At 53.5% G+C, this 17,228-nt stretch overlaps 2 long non-coding RNA genes across 2 annotated transcripts; one reads left to right on the top strand and one right to left on the bottom strand.

Moving 5' to 3' along the window:
* Positions 1–2,745: 2,745 nt before the first annotated feature.
* Positions 2,746–6,361, bottom strand: LOC145524833 (uncharacterized). Its single transcript, XR_014067875.1, has 3 exons — positions 5,896–6,361; positions 3,446–3,912; positions 2,746–3,264 (listed from the first exon to the last, which is right to left on the bottom strand). It is a non-coding gene; the product is annotated as an uncharacterized LOC145524833 (long non-coding RNA).
* On the top strand, positions 6,015–16,449 carry LOC145524834 (uncharacterized). Its single transcript, XR_014067876.1, has 3 exons — positions 6,015–6,278; positions 13,002–13,120; positions 15,659–16,449. It is a non-coding gene; the product is annotated as an uncharacterized LOC145524834 (long non-coding RNA).
* The last annotated feature ends 779 nt before the right edge of the window (positions 16,450–17,228 follow it).

Below are 17,228 nucleotides of genomic sequence, written 5' to 3'. Positions count from 1 at the left end.
GGTGGGCCCGTGTGCATGCCCAGGACGCGTCCAGGATGGCCCACGGCTCCGGCCGCGCCCCTCAGCCCCCTTCCTTGCTCCCCCGCGTCACGACTCGCTGCCGGCTTCGTTTGGTTTTTCAAAGCTTGCATGTCTCTGTCTGCCGTGGGGCTCCGGCCTGCAGTGTCTCCATCAGAATGACTGAAACTGTCACTGAGCTGATGTTCACTTAGGCCTCCCTGCGCCCAATTACCCTCACGGAGAGGCGCCTCCTCGGGATCCCTGGGAACTTCCTGCAGAGAACGAACCTCTGTGTCAGTGTTTCCCAAACAGCGTCCCTCGGAACCCCAGTTTCTCTAGGTGTTGATGTTGTTTGTCCTGCAGAAGGGAGGGGGGAGGTTTCTGAGGAAGACGCGGTCAGGGTCTCCTCCTGTACGCACAGTAAAGGCTCTGAGAAGGCTGGAGGTGAACACGCCCGTGTGGTTTTATGTAAACAGACAGGCATCTTCCCTGGGACCTTTCCCCAGGGAGCAATACTGAAACCTCCGCGTCTGGAACTGTCTGGGAGAATCCTGTTTGGCAACGTGGATGGGAAATGGTCTGAGAGCAAATCAGACGGGCATATCATCTCTGTTTTGTGACCTTGTAGCCGAGCAGCTCTGGCCACCGAGAGATTTGGAGGGCTGTCGTCTGGGCCGATCCCAGGGGAAGTAATGGAGTAGAGTCAGTCTGTCCCCACTGCCTATGGGCTTCCCTCTTTGTCCACTTCTTCCCTGTCGGTGTCCCGTCTCCTCGACCTGCTCATCGCCCCCGTGCTGTGATTCTGCCCGTCCTTCTGCTCCCTGAAATCACCTTTCATGACCACAATGGAAAGCTTGCTTATACTAGTGTGTAAATGACTAGCCCACTGATAGTGCTTAAATTTGGTGTGGGCAGGAGGCTTTCTGCACACCACCCAGAGGCCCTGGGTTGTTTGCTTTGCAACAGAGGACCACCTGCTATTTTCCGCTTCCCTGCCCCCCTGTGCCTTGGGGCCACCGAAGGTTGTCTGGCCCAGCCCAGCAGTACAATCTGGGTCTCAGCCACGTGCCACAGCCGTCAGAGGAGGGGTGAGGGGGTGGAGCTCCAGTGTGTCCACCTACAAGCTTCCCTCCCTCTCCCCAGCTGCCCTTGGGGTCTCCAAGGCAGCTCCCCGAACCCACCATCTGGTGTTTGGGAGCAGGAGGGCTTTTCCTTTCTGAGTCACAAGTTCAAGTACAGATGGGCCTTCGTCTTTCTTTTCTCCACTGTGTCCGTGGTGTGGCGATCACCCAGAGGCCCGTGCACGTTCTTACTCAGTGTGGCAGAGACAGGGACTGTCTCCGTGGACACAGCGTCTCTCCCTGGACGGTGGACTCCCTCTTGTTTGTCGGGGGCTCAGCTGTTCACAGGGGCCTGGTTCTGATCCCCTCTCAGCTGGATGAGCCTAGGAGGCCGTGTGGCAGGTGGGCAGCAGGTGTGCCCTACCCTCTTTCCACCCTCCTGGCTGGCGTGTGCCACATGCACTGGGGGTGGCGGTGACCCTAGGACCCAGTAGGGCGGCCCCTGCAGTAGGCACCTCAAGGGGCAGAACCACCAGCGCCCCCTTACCCCTGCATCCCACCACCACACTTGGGAGACAAACAGTCTCCAACTAATCCCTCAGGAGAGCATCCAGGGAATGCTCCCCTGAATCAGTATGGCCGACATCCTGGGTATCTGTCCTGGGTGTCTGTCACACTTTGGTGGGGGTTCAGGGTTGCCAGCTGGGGGAAAAATGAGGTCTGAACAGTGGTGTTTGCAGGGGGAGGGCAATGGTGCAGGAAGAGCCCGTCAGGAAAGGTGGGGACAGGAGGGGTGCCCACCACAGATGTCCCCAAATTCCAGTGGCGTGTCTGCGTCTGTGCCTCTGTGGCCAAGGATGGTGGATAAAGGGGGTGTCAGAGGCCTGCCTGCCCAGTGGGAGAGGAAGCTGGAGCGGGGGGCCCTGGGTTCCAGCCTGGACACCCAGACAGGAGCAAGTGACCCTTTGTGGTTCCTGCCCTTCTGTCCTGCTCTTGTTACCGACCCTCCCGAGCTGGTCCCCAGCCCAGGGTCTCCCACCTGGTGTCCTTAGAGGCGGTAGAACGAGACAGAGCTCAGTCAGCAGCAGAGGAGAGCTCCGTCCTCCGATGGAAGGGCAGGAGGTGCCAGTCAGGCACCAGGGCCCTTGCTCTCCCGCCAGGCGGCGGCCAGGTGGCCTTATTGGGTCTGCTGAGGGCTTCCCTGGGGGCTCAGACGGTAAAGAATCTCCTTGTAATGCAGGAGACCTGAGTTCGATCGCTGAGTCAGGAAGATCCCATGGAAAAGGAAGTGGCAACCCACTCCAGCTTTCTTGCCTGAAGAATCCCGGGGACAGAGGGGCCTGGTGGGCTACAGTCCAGGGGGTCACAGAGTCGGATAGAACTGAGCGACTAACACTTTCACTTTCAGGAGCAGGGGGCGGGGCTCTCGGGGGGCGGGGCTCCTACTCCAGATGGCATTGCCGTGCCCAGCGCCTCTGCACACGGCCCTCCGCCGCTGCCATCTTGAACCGTGGTGCCGTGCGCCGTGTGTCTGCACACGGCCCTGAGTGAGGTGCCCCACGCGGCCATTTCTGAGCAGGAACTCTGAAGGGTGGGGCGAGGCCTGAGCACGCGGCCGGCTGTGAGCAGGTGGAATCACAGGAAACACCAGGAAGAAAATTGTGTTTCTGTATAAACACGCATATATGTAAAAAAAAGATTTCTTTTTATTACCCAGATTCTGTGTTTATCTCTCAGGCATTGATAATGGGCTCTGCTGGTGACGAAGCTTCACGGGTGCAAGACGAAGCCTGTGAGGGGAGGCTGTGTGTGCAGGCCCGTGAGTGTTCACGTGCACGTGTTCATGTGGGCACACGCGTGTGTGTGGGTACACGTGCATGTGTTCTGATTGGGCCTTCCTGTGTCAGCAGAGAGAATCTTTAGTTCCCCGAGAGAAGCCGTGGGTTTGGCGGGGCTGCAAAGAGGCCCTCTTACAGTCTGGGTTGGTTTGTGGATGTTGGCAGAGCTGGGTGGGCGGATGGACGGGGCGGAGGGACGGGAGTAATTGGCCACGTGAAAGACGCTAGTCATTGACTCTCCCTGTGCGGAGCAGCCGCGAACGCCCCGTGGATTATTATATGGAGGGAATGAATTTTAAAAATTTATGCTTCCCGTGTTCTTCTCTTCATCACGTAGTCCTTTAAAAATATCCTCAGCAGGCAATCTGAAATATTTAAGAGGATCGTTCTTGATTAAAATCTAATAAAAGGTGGGGGTCGCCTTCCACATACAACAGGCACTGCAGCACCCGAGGAGTGGGGGCTCCCACGTGGGCCTCCCTTCTGCTCTTCTCCTGGGAGCAGCCCACCCCCCAGGTCCATCCCTTGAGTCAGGGCGCCCGGCACATCCCTTCATTGCGAGGTCTGTACTGGGTCCCAGGATGGGGCCCCGTTTTCGGGGTCCCCCTCTGTCTGTCCTGTGAGCAGCTGGCGAGATCTGGCTAGCAGACGGTTTGGGTGGTGGTCTCTGGGGTCCACTGTGCCCCGCCCAGCTGCGGTCTACTGCCTGGACCCAATGCAGAGGCAGAGCCTTTCCGAAGGTCAGCACTCAGACCTGCTCCTGGACGTCTAGCATCTGTAGGCGAGACTGCCTGTGCGCCGGGGAAAATTGTTTTTGTCGCTTCCTTTGAGACGGGACCTGCGTTTGTGTCTACATGAAGCGCTCTTTTAAGTAACATCCTGTACTGTCTTGTCCAGCGGCTTCACGTGCTGATGTCTTGGTGGTGGGAGGCTCTGTTATTTCGCTGCTTTGAAATTGTGAAAAGCACTTGAACTGACTGGTACCTCCCAGGGCCCAGGAGAGCCCTTGCAGCCTGAAAAATGGAATAGAGACAAATTAAATGATAATATCGCACCTGCTCCTATCTGTAATTTAGACTCTTAATGAGAAAACAGTGAATGGCTTCGCCTTTCTGCTGTGTTGGAAGTTCTCATCACAGTTGTTCAGGTTAGAGAGAAAACCCCTCTCCTTCCCCAGCCTTTGCAGTGTGGGCCCCGTGTAGATGGTTCCCCCGAGCCCACGGTCAGGGTGCTGACACCCTGCTCCCCAGGTCTGGAGGGGTGTCTGAGTCCCTGCAGAAGATAGCAGAGGAGCCTCCTCCTGGAAATCCTGGCCCAGAAGCTCGATGTCCACCCGCTAGCCCCGGGGAGCTCTCAGCATGTGCTTGGCTGCAGGCGGGGTGGAGAGTGAGGCTGTTTGCGGTGTGCCCCAGGGGCGGCCCATGTTCTAGAAGGTTCTAAGAGGAGAAAAGTTCTCTAGGGATGAGGACTGATCTCTGCCACAGCCCCTAAGGAGCCTCTCCTGTCCAACAGCCGCTCCTGAGGGGACATTCCCCCTGCTCAGTCACACCCCAACACCAGGATTCGCTGAGCTTCCCTCGGACCAGGGTCCCATCGGAAAGGGCTGGAGGGAGCTCATCCCTGCCCACGGGCAGCTGACCCTTTGCCGGCAGGAGGAGAGGCACCCAGCATAGGCTCCTGGGACCTGTAGACAGCATCTGGGGACCCTGTGCCTTTTGCCAGAGAGGTCTCTCTGTGTTCTCAGGCTTCCGTGGACCCTGGTGACTGAGAGCCACCGTTACCCGTCAGGCTTGGCCAGGTTTCGTCATCCGCCTGGTCCGGGTCTGTCCTTGGCTGCAGAGGGCAAAGCTGTGCAGTGACATGGCCGCGACGTGAGCAGAAAGCCAAGCTGGAGTCTGGGGGGCCGGGCAGGAGTCACAACCCCCTCCCCTCCGGCACTGCGGGACCCCCTCCCTGGTCGGTGGTGTGTGGGAAGAATTCCCAGCCTTTTCTCTGTGTTTTCCCCTTACTAATATGCTCTCCGGCTGTTTGCCTCCATGAATGAAAAACAAGTCCATTTTCCTTCATTAATGTGCCTGCTTCCAGAGCGACTCATTTAGGATTCATTCTGGCAGAGGCTGCAGCATCTGTTGCCGCTTCTACCTGGGCCCCACGGGCAAAGGTTCTTACCTTGCCGGCTTCAGAGGGTCGTGCACAAGCGTCTACTCTCCCTTCCCGGGTGTCGACAGCAGGCAGGAGCCGCTGGGAAGTCACGGAGGCCCCCTTCCCCCGCCAGGTCAAACAGCCGGATTTGGCAGCCAGGGACACCTGGAGGCAGGTGTGCACGCCTGGCGGGGGCCCAGGGACACCTGGGCAGGTGTGCACGCCTGGCGGGGGCCCAGGGACACCTGGGCAGGTGTGCACGCCTGGCGGGGGCCCAGGGACACCTGGGCAGGTGTGCACGCCTGGCGGAGGCCCAGGGACACCTGGGCAGGTGTGCACGCCTGGCGGGGGCCCTGGTGCCCCTTCCCTTTGTTCGTTACTGATTCCTCCTGATTGAGTCCTCAACGTGGGGCTTAGGTGAGAATCCACTTTCCTCCTGGGACCCTGCGGTGCCCGGGGGCTCCCTGCGGGGATCCTGCAGACCCTGGTAACCCGCTGAAGGGAGTCAGTCTGCAGCGTGGTGCGGCAGCTGCTTAAAACCCGGCAGACTGTGAGGTGGCGGGATTGTGGTCTGGGTGGATCCGGTAGTTCTTTCCGCTGCATTAAGAACTTGGCTTTCTGCGGGTTTACGTTTTGGCCGCTGACATGTCATCCCTTTGTCAAACTTTCATTTTCAACAATCTGGCAAGCCAAGCCCCAAGCCCCAGCCCCAGCCCCAGCCCTTGTAACCTCAGTGAATAAATTGCCAAAAGCTCCATCCAATTTGCGTGCAGCTTAAGAAATAGAATAGGATATATACCACATTTTTTTTTTCAGCATCAAATTCCCATTGAGATTTGCCTTTAAAAAAGTACCTCTAAGCCTCCAGTTGGTTTTTGATGAGGAGTGGGCTGGGTGGAGGGTGTGGGGGAGGACGCAGGTGCCGCAGTGGCCACTAGGGGGCCCCACCGCCGTCAGCGGGAATCTCGGCGTTATCCGTTATCCGGGATGAGCCCCGCGCGTCCACCTGGGGGCCTTCCCGCCGGCGCCCCGGGGTCAGCCGGGATCCTGGGGGCTGTGTCTGTGGGGGCGGCCGGGTTCCAGGGGGGGTGAAGGGGTGTGAGTGATGGAGGCGGTCTTGGACAGGAACCCCTTTCCCCTCAAATGCGGCCGCCCGGGTGTCCAGGAGAGCCCAAGCTGCACGGAGAGCGCTGACCGCGGACGAAGCGGGGACACTCCTGGGGGCAGCCACGGGCAGGTCTGAGAAGCAGAGGCAGGCCTGGCCCGGACGGGCCCGCAGTAGCGGGAAGTAGTTTCCGGGGAGGTGGGTCCCGGGTCATCAGAAATCCACGTGGGCTTGGTAGGAGAGGGGGGGAAGGGGGGGTCTTTCTGGAGCAAGGTCCCCTTCGGTTCCGCAGGTGTGTACAGGGGGGCGGGGAGGGGAGGCCTAGGGTTCGGGCGCTGGTGTGGGGTCGGCCCTGCCAGGCACACAGGTGGCAGATCTGTGCTTCCGTCCCTGAGACTGTACCCCCAGGGACATTGGGCACATCTGGGGACATTCTTCATTGGAAAGGGGGAGCTGGGCAGAGGCCTGAGATGCCTGTCAATAACCGGCAGGGCCCAGGGCAGCCCACGGCTAACGGGTCCCCGGTCCACGTGTCCAGCGCTGAGGCCGGGGAGCCCCGATCTAGGGCGGGTGTCCTGACGTTGGGTCCCCAGGGCTGGGCAGGCACCGGGGCTGCGTTCCAGGCACCCCTTGTCTGGGCAGGGGGCACAGCGCCCTCACCCCTCGGCTCTGGGCACTGGATTTGCCCCTTTCTAGCACCACCTGGACTCTTCCCACCTTCGCTCCTGTGGGCACCTGCTCTGTGCCAGGCTGGGCGAGAGGAGTGCCCACTGGGTCCCTGTCAGGAAACGAGGCATTCTGCACAGTTGGGCTTTTGGACGCAGACCTCTGGAGGGAAGGTCCCTCCATCTCGGAGACTCTCTGGTTCTGTGCTCCCAGGCTCTATGCAGGACCCGGGACGAAGCTGGTCAAACAGATCAGCTGCAGGCCCCTCTGGGTGGCCGCTGGGCTGGGGGAGCTGGCCTGAGGTGCCCTGGGCTGGCGTCTCTGCCTTGGCGCTCTCCAGGAAGTGGACCAGGTTCCAAGTTGGAGCCCAAGGAGTAGGTTTGAGACAGGGTCTGGCTGAGCATCTGTCCCCACGGCCTGGAAACCGGGGTCAGAACCTCGTGGTCACCGTGCCTGTCTCTCCACTTCCCCCGCTCACTAGGCCCTGTCTTGCCCTCACCTGCAGCAGAAAGGGCTACAGGCGGTCCCCTGTCTGGGGAGGAGCACTCCCAGCAGACTCCACGTCTTTGGGACAGCCCCTCTCTGGCCCACCATGTGGCCCCTGAACTGGTTGAAGTCATTGGGCCTAAAGCAAAGAACTAAAGAGCCTCTTGATGAAAGTGAGTGAGGAGAGTGAAAAAGCTGGCTTAAAACTCAACATTCAGAAAACTGAGATCATGGCACCCGGTTCCATCACTTTATGGGAAATAGATGGGGAAACTGTGGAAACACTGACAGACTTTATTTTGGGGGGCTCTCAAATCACTGCAGATGGTGACTGCAGCCATGAAATTAAAAGACACTTGCTTCTTGGAATAAAAGCTATGACCAACCTAAACAGCACATTAAAAAGCAGAGACGTTATTTTACCAACAAAGGTCCGTCTAGTCAAAGCTATGGTTTTTCCAGTAGTCATGTATGGATGCGGAGAAGGTGATGGCACCCCACTCCAGTACTCTTGCCTGGAAAATCCCATGGACGGAGGAGCCTGGTGGGCTGCAGTCCATGGGGTCGCTAAGAGTTGGACACGACTGAGCGACTTCACTTTCACTTTTCACTTTCATGCACTGGAGAAGGAAATGGCAACCCACTCCAGTGTTCTTGCCTGGAGAATCCCAGGGACAGCGGAGCCTGGTGGGCTGCCGTTTGTGGGGTCACACAGAGTCGGACACAACTGAAGCGACTTAGCAGCAGCAGCAGCAGCATGTATGGATGTGAGAGTTGAACTATAAAGAAAACTGAGCACTGAAGAATTGATGCTTTTGAACCACGGTGGAAAAGACTCTTGAGAGTTCCTTGGACAGGAAGGAGATCCAACCAGTCCATCCTAAAGGAAATCAGTCCTGAATGTTCATTGGAAGAACTGATGCTGAAGCTGAAATTCCAATACTTTGACCACCTGATGCGAAGAACTGACTCATTGGAAAAGACCCTGATGCTGGGAAAGACTGAAGGCAGGAGGAGAAGGGGACGACAGAGGATGAGATGGTTGGATGGCATCACTGATGCGATGGACATGAGTTTGAGTAAACTCCAGGAGTTGGTGATGGACAGGGAGGCCTGGTGTGCTGCAGTCCATGGGGTCGCAAAGAGTCAGACATGACTGAACAATTGAATTGAACCGCTGGTGCAGTGACCAGGACTGGGAGGTCTGCGTGTGAGCTTTAGGGCAGTGTTGGGAGCCTGGTTGTATGGGGTCTCAGCTGTAGGTCCTGAATGGCGGGTGGGGCTCTCTCGATCACCCAGGCTGGCCGGCCCCACTGCCAGCCCTGCTCTGTGGGATGGAGCCGGGCCAGCGGCAGTGGGGGCTGGAGAGGGCCTCCTGGGTCAGTGGGCAAAGGGGGTCTCGCTCTAGAGCTCCCGCTCTGGAAGAAGCCCCCCTTTTTTGGCCTGAAGCCCGTTGAAACCCACACATGTCCGCTGCTTCAGGAGAGAGCAGTCCTCTCCCCTCCCAAAGAGCTCGGCCCCTCCTCCCCTGCACTGGGGAGGCTGGGGCTCTCTCTAGAGGGCATCTCCATAAAGCACGGTCCACTCAGGGGAGGACACAGAACTGGCTTCCAGGTCTACCTCTATCACAATTTGTTTCAAAACCATAGTGAAAATCGCATGCCGAAATATGATCAAAGTGACTTTTTTCATTTAACTTATGTGGAGCCCAAACCTCAGAGCGATTAACAACCAGGCTGATGCAAGTGATTTTCAGCGCTTGATCTGGATAGTTTTGAGTATGTCGGCTATCTCCTGCGTGGCATAACGTTGATTGTTCTCAGTCAGTGTCTTGATTTGATTGCTATCACTTCAGCTGGTTTACCCGATCCTGGAGCAGTGGCCAACGAGAAGTCTCCAGCACAAAGCTTTGCAAACTGCCGTTGACGTGTTCCACCAGTCACAAACACTGCACAGAGCTTCCTTTTCTGCATTTCAGTTGTGTTTTTACCTTTAGTGAAATAATAAAGCATAATATGCTGAAAATGTTGCTTTCTTCCTTCCATCTTTAATTAAAATGGCCACACAAAAATTCACCACTTCTGATATGTTTTTTTAAGTGCGGATACAACAGCTGTCACAATACAATCTAACAAAACTGTTCCGGACGAAGTTAAAGATAACTAAGTGCTACCTTAGGGAAAAAACCAAATGAACTTTTGGCCAAACCCCAGCACCTTAGAAAACACAGCAAAAAAGACCCCAAACCGCTCCTGGATATAATCCTGAATGAACCAAGGATTACGTGGTTGACTTCAGGTCACTGACTGTGGTCCACTGGAGAAGGGCATAGCACACCACTTCAGTATTCTTGCCTTGAGAACCCCATGAACAGTATGAAAAGGCAAAAAGATAGGACACTGAAAGATGAACTCCCCAGGTTGGTAGGTGCCCAATATGCTAATGGAGATCAGTGGAAAAATAACTCCAGAAAGAATGATGGGATGGAGCCAAAGCAAAAACAATACCCAGCTGTGGATGTGACTGGTGATAGAAGCAAAGTCCGATGCTGTAAAGAGCAATATTGCGTAGGAACCTGGAATGTTAGGTCCCTGAATCAAGGCAAATTGGAAGTGGTCAAACAGGAGATGGCAAGAGTGAACGTCAACATTATAGGAATCAGCTAACTAAGGTGGACTGGAATGGGTGAATTTAACTCAGATGACCATTATGTGTACTACTGTGGGCAAGAATCCCTTAGAAGAAATGGAGTAGCCATCATGGTCAACAAAAGAGTCTGAAAGGCAGTACTTGGATGCAATCTCAAAAACAACAGAATGATCTCTGTTCGTTTCCAAGGCAAACCATTCAATATCACGGTAATCCAAGTCTATGCCCCGACCAGTAACACCGAAGAAGCTGAAGTTGAACAGTACTATGAAGACCTACAAGACCTTTTAGAACTAACACCCAAAAAAGATGTCCTTTATATTATAGGGGACTGGAATGCAAAAGTAGGAAATCAAGAAACACGTGGCGTAACAGGCAAGTTTGGCCTTGGAGTACAGAATGAAGCAGGGCAAAGGCTAATAGAGTTTTGCCACGAGAACGCACTGGTCATAGCAAACACCCTCTTCCAACAACACAAGAGAAGACTCTACTCGTGGACATCACCAGATGGTCAACACCAAAATCAGACTGATTATATTCTTTGTGGCCAAAGATGGAGAAGCTCTATAAAGTCAGCAAAAACAAGACCGGGAGCAGACTGTGGCTCAGATCATGAACTGTTTATTGCCAAATTCAGACTTAAATTGAAGAAAGTAGGGAAAACCACTAGTCCATTCAGGTATGACCTAGATCAAATCCCCAATGAGTATACAGTAGAAGTGACAAATAGATTTAAGGGACTAGATCTGATAGACAGAGTGCCTGATGAACTATGGACAGAGGTTCATGACATTGTACAGGAGACAGGGATCAAGACAATCCCCATGGAAAAGAAATGCAAAAAAACAAAATGGCTGTCTGAGGAGGGCTTACAGATAGCTGGGAAGAGAAGAGAAGCGAAAAGCAAAGGAGAAAAGGAAAGACATTCCTATCTGAATGCAGAGTTCCAAAGAATAGCAAGGAGAGATAAGAAAGCCTTCCTCAGCGATCAGTGCAAAGAAATAGAGGAAAACAACAGATTGGGAAAGACTAGAGATCTCGTCAAGAAAATTAGAGATACCAAAGGAACATTTCATGCAAAGATAGGCTCGATAAAGGACAGAAATGGTATGGACCTAACAGAAGCAGAAGATATTAAGAAAAGGTGGCAAGAATACACAGAAGAACTGTACAAAAAAGATCTTCATGATCCACATAATCATGATGGTGTGATCACTCACCTAGAGCCAGACATCCTGGAATGTGAAGTCAAGTGGGCCTTAGAAAGCATCACTACGAACAAAGCTAGCGGAGGTGATGGAATTCCAGTTGAGCTATTTCAAATCCTGAAAGATGATGCTGTGAAAGTGCTGCACTCGATATGCCAGCAAATTTGGAAAACTCAGCAGTGGCCACAGGACTGGAAGAGGTCAGTTTTCGTTCCAATCCCAAAGAAAGGCAATGCCAAAGAATGCTCAAACTACTGCACAATTGCACTCATCTCACATGCTAGTAAAGTAATGCTCAAAATTCTCCAAGCCAGGCTTCAGCAATACGTGAACCGTGAACTTCCAGATGTTCAAGCTGGTTTTAGAAAAGGCAGAGGAACCGGAGATCAAATTGCCAATATCCGCTGGATCATCGAAAAACAAGAGAGTTCCAGAAAAACATCTATTTCTGCTTTATTGACTATGCCAAAGCCTTTGACTGTGTGGATCACAATAAACTGTGGAAAATTCTGAAAGAGATGGAAATACCGGACCATCTGACCTGTCTCTTGAGAAACCTGCATGCAGTTCAGGAAGCAACAGTTAGAACTGGACATGGAACAACAGACTGGTTCCAAATAGGAAAAGGAGTACGTCAAGGCTGTATATTGTCACCCTGCTTATTTAAGTTATATGCAGAGTACATCATGAGAAACACTGGGCTGGAAGAAACACAAGCTGGAATCAAGATTGCTGGGAGAAATATCAATAACCTCAGATATGCAGATGACACCACCCTTATGGCAGAAAGTGAAGAAGAACTAAAGAGCCTCTTGATGAAAGTGAAAGAGGAGAGTGAAAAAGTTGGCTTAAAGCTCAACGTTCAGAAAACTAAGATCATGGCATCTGGTCCCATCACTTCATGGGAAATAGATGGGGAAACAGTGGAAACAGTGTCAGACTTTATTTTTTTGGGCTCCAAAATCACTGCTGATGGTGATTGCAGCCATGAAATTAAAAGACGCTTACTCCTTGGAAGGAAGATTATGGCCAACCTAGATAGCATATTTAAAAGCAGAGACATTACTTTGCCAACAAAAGTCCTTCTAGTCAAGGCTATGGTTTTTCCAGTGGTCATGTATGGATGTGAGAGTTGGACGGTGAAGAAAGCTGAGTGCCGAAGAATTGATGCTTTTGAACTGTGGTGTTGGAGAAGACTCTTGAGAGTCCCTTGGACTGCAAGGAGATCCAATCAATCCATCCTAAAGGAGATAAATCCTGGGTGTTCATTGGAAGGACTGATGTTGAAGCTGAAACTCCAACACTTTGGCCACCTGATGCAAAGAGCTGACTCATTGGAAAAGACCCCAATGCTGGGTAGGATTGGGGGCAGGAGGAGAAGGGGACGACAGAGGATGAGATGGTTGTATGGCATCACTGACTCGATGGACATGGGTTTGGGTGGACTCCGGGAGTTGGTGATGGACTGAGAGGCCTGGCGTGCTGCGGTTCATGGGGTCAGAAAGAGTCGGACACGACTGAGCGACTGAACTGACCCCGGACGGCCAGAGGGCACGCCTTGAGCAGCTGACGAGCGTTTGTTCTTGAGTCTTACGCACTTTTTCTCCCTTAATGTAAGTGGTTAAGTTGGCCAGGCATTCGATCTTGATTACTGGTGCCTGAGCTCTAGGGCTTAAGGATTCCTTGACTTATGTTGGCCTGGGTTCTGCAGGCTGTTTTTAAAGTTAATATGACTTAGAAGACGCCATCTGAAGAGCCATTTCCATGAAACTGGGCCATGAGTCAGTCCTTTGTGAAGCTTTTAGTGCAGGCACTCACTTGTCTTCTTTGTTCTGCTTTTGCCCAGGTTTTCATCTACGCTCACAATCTGTTTAAGCGCTCTAACTACCCTTCTCTGGACCTGTGCTTACGACTTAGACTGTCTGGATTCTAACCCCGGCCCTGACGGTTGCTGCGTTTCCTTAGGCAAGTTACGTGACCGCCCTGTGCCCTGTTTCCTGATCTTGAAATGGGACCAGGCTCCACTTGATAGGGTGCTGTTGTTGTTCAGTCGCTCAGGCGTGTCCGACTCTCTGCGACCCCGTGGACTGCACACGCCAGGCCTCCCTGTCCATCACCAACTCCCGGACCTTACTCAAACTCATGTCCATCGAGTCAGTGATGCCATCCAGCCATCTCATCCTCTGTCGTCCCCTTCTCCTCCTGCCCCCAATCCTTCCCAGCATCAGGGTCTTTTCCAATGAGTCAGCTCTTCGCATCATGTGGCCAAAGTGTTGGAGTCTCAGCTTCAGCATCAATCCTTCCAATGTATATTCAGGACTGATCTCCTTTAGGATGGACTGGTTTGACCTCCTTGCAGCCCAACGGTCTCTCTAGAGTCTTCTTCAGCACCATAATTGAGAAGCATCAGGTTATTGGGAGGGTTAAACGAGATGATACGGACCAGGTGCTAACAGTCGCCAGCACACATCTAGGTCCCAGTAGATCCTCCGTGAGCGTGCTGGTCAATATCACCTCTGTGCTGGCCACTCCATGGTCACTTGGAGTGACCCATGGCTTTAGGTAAGGCCTTCATCACCAGCCTGTTCAGCATGCATATCTGTCAGGCTCCAGAGCAAATGCCACTGTGTCCCTGGGCACTCGGTGATGAGGAGGCCCTGACTCCCCACCCATCAAGCTTTTCATGCACTTCATGGCTTCTCCGCTTTCTCTGAGATTGTTGATTGCATAACACAGTGTATGGCTGGCAGCACGGTCCCGGGCAGGCTCTGTTCTTCAGAACACTTAGGAGGAGGGGAGGTTAGAGGTGCTTCCTTCTGCTTAGTCTGGAGCCCTTGGTTTAGATCTGATTTTAATTTGGTCTGTTCCCACTGTTTCACCTTCAGCTAAAGACGTAATAGAAACACCCTAATTCTCGATTCCTCCATCTATTTGGTCATTGATTCTACAGACGTAGACTGATTATCTGTGCTAAGTACTGTAATAGTGTATTGTGTTTATATCACTGAAGGGTCTGTCCTGGTGATTTTTCTTAAAACTAAGAGCTGCTCCAAAGAAGAACTGAAATGTTTACCTCCAGCGACAGAGAGCTTCATCAGTTTATAGACAATCTACTGTGTATTAATACTCGGCCTTTGTAAATAAGACTCGGGAACCCAGAGAGAGACATACAGAACAAGGGTGCTAGGTTAGATATTGTTTCTCCCTTCAACTCAGACGCTTCAGGGCATGAAGGGAGAGATACTAGCAATTATGCTAAGAAAACAGGCAGGAGCTGGGACTGTCCCAGGAAGCAGAACATACAGTCCCCTGAACAGAAAGACAGAGTGAGCATCTTAATACACAAGCAGGCCCTACGAGTGAGAAATAGTAACATTTAAAGAACAAACGAAGATCCCCTGGAGGAGGGCATGGCAACCCACTCTAGTAGTCTTGCCTGGAGAATCCCCGTGGACAGAGGAGCCTGGTGGGCTACAGTCCATGGGGTCGCAAAGCGTCGACGTGACTGAGCGACTGAGCACGAAGACCAAACAACCGGGGAAAGCGCTGGTGGCACGGTGGTAAAGAACCCGCCTGCCAGCGCGGGAGACCCAGGAGACTCGGGTTCAGTCCCTGGGTTGAGAAGGTCCCAGGGACCTTGGCTAGACAGGCTCGGCTCGCCCAGTCTCCTGTTGGGCGGTCAGCTCCTCGGCTGTGATGTGGAAGTGGGGATGGGGAGGGTGTGGACGGTTCCTGAGATAGTCCCCTCTACCGTGATCATGTACCCAATAATAAAGGAGCATTCCAGCCCTGTGTCGCCACGGTCGGGCGGCACGTCTGTGAGCCCCTGGGCAGCTGCAGGGCAGGAGGAGAGGGATTGGCTGCCAGGTCTGGACTGAGCCTGGGGTGAGGGCCCCAAGGGGAGGTCAACCTGGCCCCTGTTTTCCCCGTTTTACTTTTTCAAGTCAGCTGCCCTAAGGGCCAATTGCACAGAGGAGATTAACTGAGCTTCTCGGCAGGGGAATCTGGCCCTGGGTGTTGAAATCCTACCTGGTTAGTGCTGGCTTTAGTTTAAACCAATTATGTTTTCAGAGACCAGCAAACTCTTCCTTGTTGACTAAGTAGAGCCTCTTAGTTCCACTTGATTTACTGGGCAGCCTTCTCCCACCTGTCTCTCTTCCCTCCCTGAGAAATAAAGTGGGCCCACACAAGAGAGACTTCCAAAAAGGAAATCTGGCACAGTCAATTCTGTGGCAGACACTTCTGTCGTTTTCAGCCATCTGTAGTGCAGCCTGGATAGCCCACCTTAGGACCCTGTGGATAATTCAGATCAGATTTCAACATGGTAGGGGTTGGTGGTTTAGTCGCTCAGTCGTGTCCGACTCTTTGTGACCTAAGGACCGTCGCCTGCCAGGCTCCTCTGTCCATGGGATTCTCCAGGCAAGGATACTGGAGTGGGTTGCCTTTTCCTTCTCCAGGGGATCTTCCTGACCCAGGACTGAACCTGTGTCTCCTGTATTGCAGGCAGATTCTTCACCACTGAGCCACAAGAGACTCCCAGATTTCAACATACTGTACAGAAAAAGAAGCTCTCCAAGTTCAGATGAAATGATTGAACACATAGAACATCCATTTATGCTCCTGGAGAAGGAAGAGCTGCAGGAAATAAGAGAAAACGGCAGGGATTTGTTGTTTCTGGTTCTGGAGGCCAGAAATCTCAAGTCCAGGTGTAGGACCACCTTCCCACCCTCCCTCCGAAGGCCCCAGGCTCCTGTGCTCGGGATAGCCTCCGGCGTTCCTTGGGGCCAATCCACTGTCCTCAGCGGAGTCCTCCCTGCCGCCCCCACTTGGTCTGTGTCCACCGTCCCCAACCAGGGCTTGGACCTGGGGCCCCAGCCGTGAGAGCATTCAGTCCCAGCCACTGAACCAGCAGGGAACTCCCCCACGGCTCCCCTTTTGACTAGAGCCCTCCTCCCGCTGGGTCAGCTTAAATCCTCAAAGGCTCTTCCCAAGTAAGGTCCCATCCGAGGTTGGGGGTAGGCCTTCCACATAGCTTCTCTTGGGGGACACAATGCTGTCAATGCCGTCCACGACACACAGGGTGAAGGATGGCGAGATCCCTGGGGTCTGTGAGGAGATAGCCTTTGGGTTGAAAACAGGAGGCAACACTGTTTCAAAAAAGAAAGCTTTTGCTGACTTTTCTTCTTGCTCAGCAGAGAGCCAAGGTCCTCCAGTGCCTTTATCCAACAGCTAAGAGCTAGGTCCAGGTGCTGGATTTAAAACTTTAGGCTATTTTAACTTAAAAGTTGGTTTCATGATGACCGGCAGCTGAGTGTTTGACACCCTATCTACCTACCCATCTTCCTCCTTCTTAGATTCCTTTTGAAAACCTGTTACTGAGAAGGATTAGGGTTGCTAAGCAGAAACAGGGTCCCCAAAGAGCTTTGTGTCTCTGGAAGCGTAAACGGAACCTCCTGGGTGAACAGGTGGACCCCGACATCAGGGCAGGAATCTGATCTGCCCCCGGCGCACACGCTGTATTTGCTGGTACACATTGACTGAGTGTTTGGGAACATTTTTCTGTTTCTCGACAACCATTTAAACCAGTGCAAAGAGCTGTCTGTGGATGTCGGGAAACAAGGGTTTCCTTTATGAGAAGCCCCCGGACAGGGCTTCCCCATGTCCCCAGGTTTCCGAGAGGACCCGAGGGCTCTTTCTGATCCCGTGAGGGGAGTGAAGTGCAGACTCCCGCCTCGGACCTGGGGAGCTTGGGATGATCTTTCCGGGCATCTGTTGGCATGTTGACCTTTCGTCGGCGGGCTCCCCCGGAACCGGCTGACAGTCGGTCACGTGGCGGGCTGGAGGTCTGCCCGCACACGCTGGGGCCACAGAGCAGATCGTTAGGGGTAGACTGGAGGGGCTCCTGTCAAGCCGCCCCCTCATCTTAGACTCCCTCAGAGCTTCTCTGCTCGCGCCCACCACCCCCCCACCGCCCCCCGACCTAGTTGGGTCCTTTTGCAACTAACAAGATTGAGTTAGGGGAAAGGGTGATACCATGGTCCCCACTGGCACGGTCACAGGGCCCCTGGGCGGG

This window comes from Giraffa tippelskirchi, chromosome 10 (genome assembly GCF_054371585.1).
Source record: "Giraffa tippelskirchi isolate mGirTip1 chromosome 10, T2T-mGirTip1v1.2.pri, whole genome shotgun sequence".
NCBI classification, from domain to species: Eukaryota; Metazoa; Chordata; class Mammalia; order Artiodactyla; family Giraffidae; genus Giraffa; species Giraffa tippelskirchi.
Note: the sequence above shows the minus strand (reverse complement) of the source record. Positions and strands in the feature narration are given on the sequence as shown.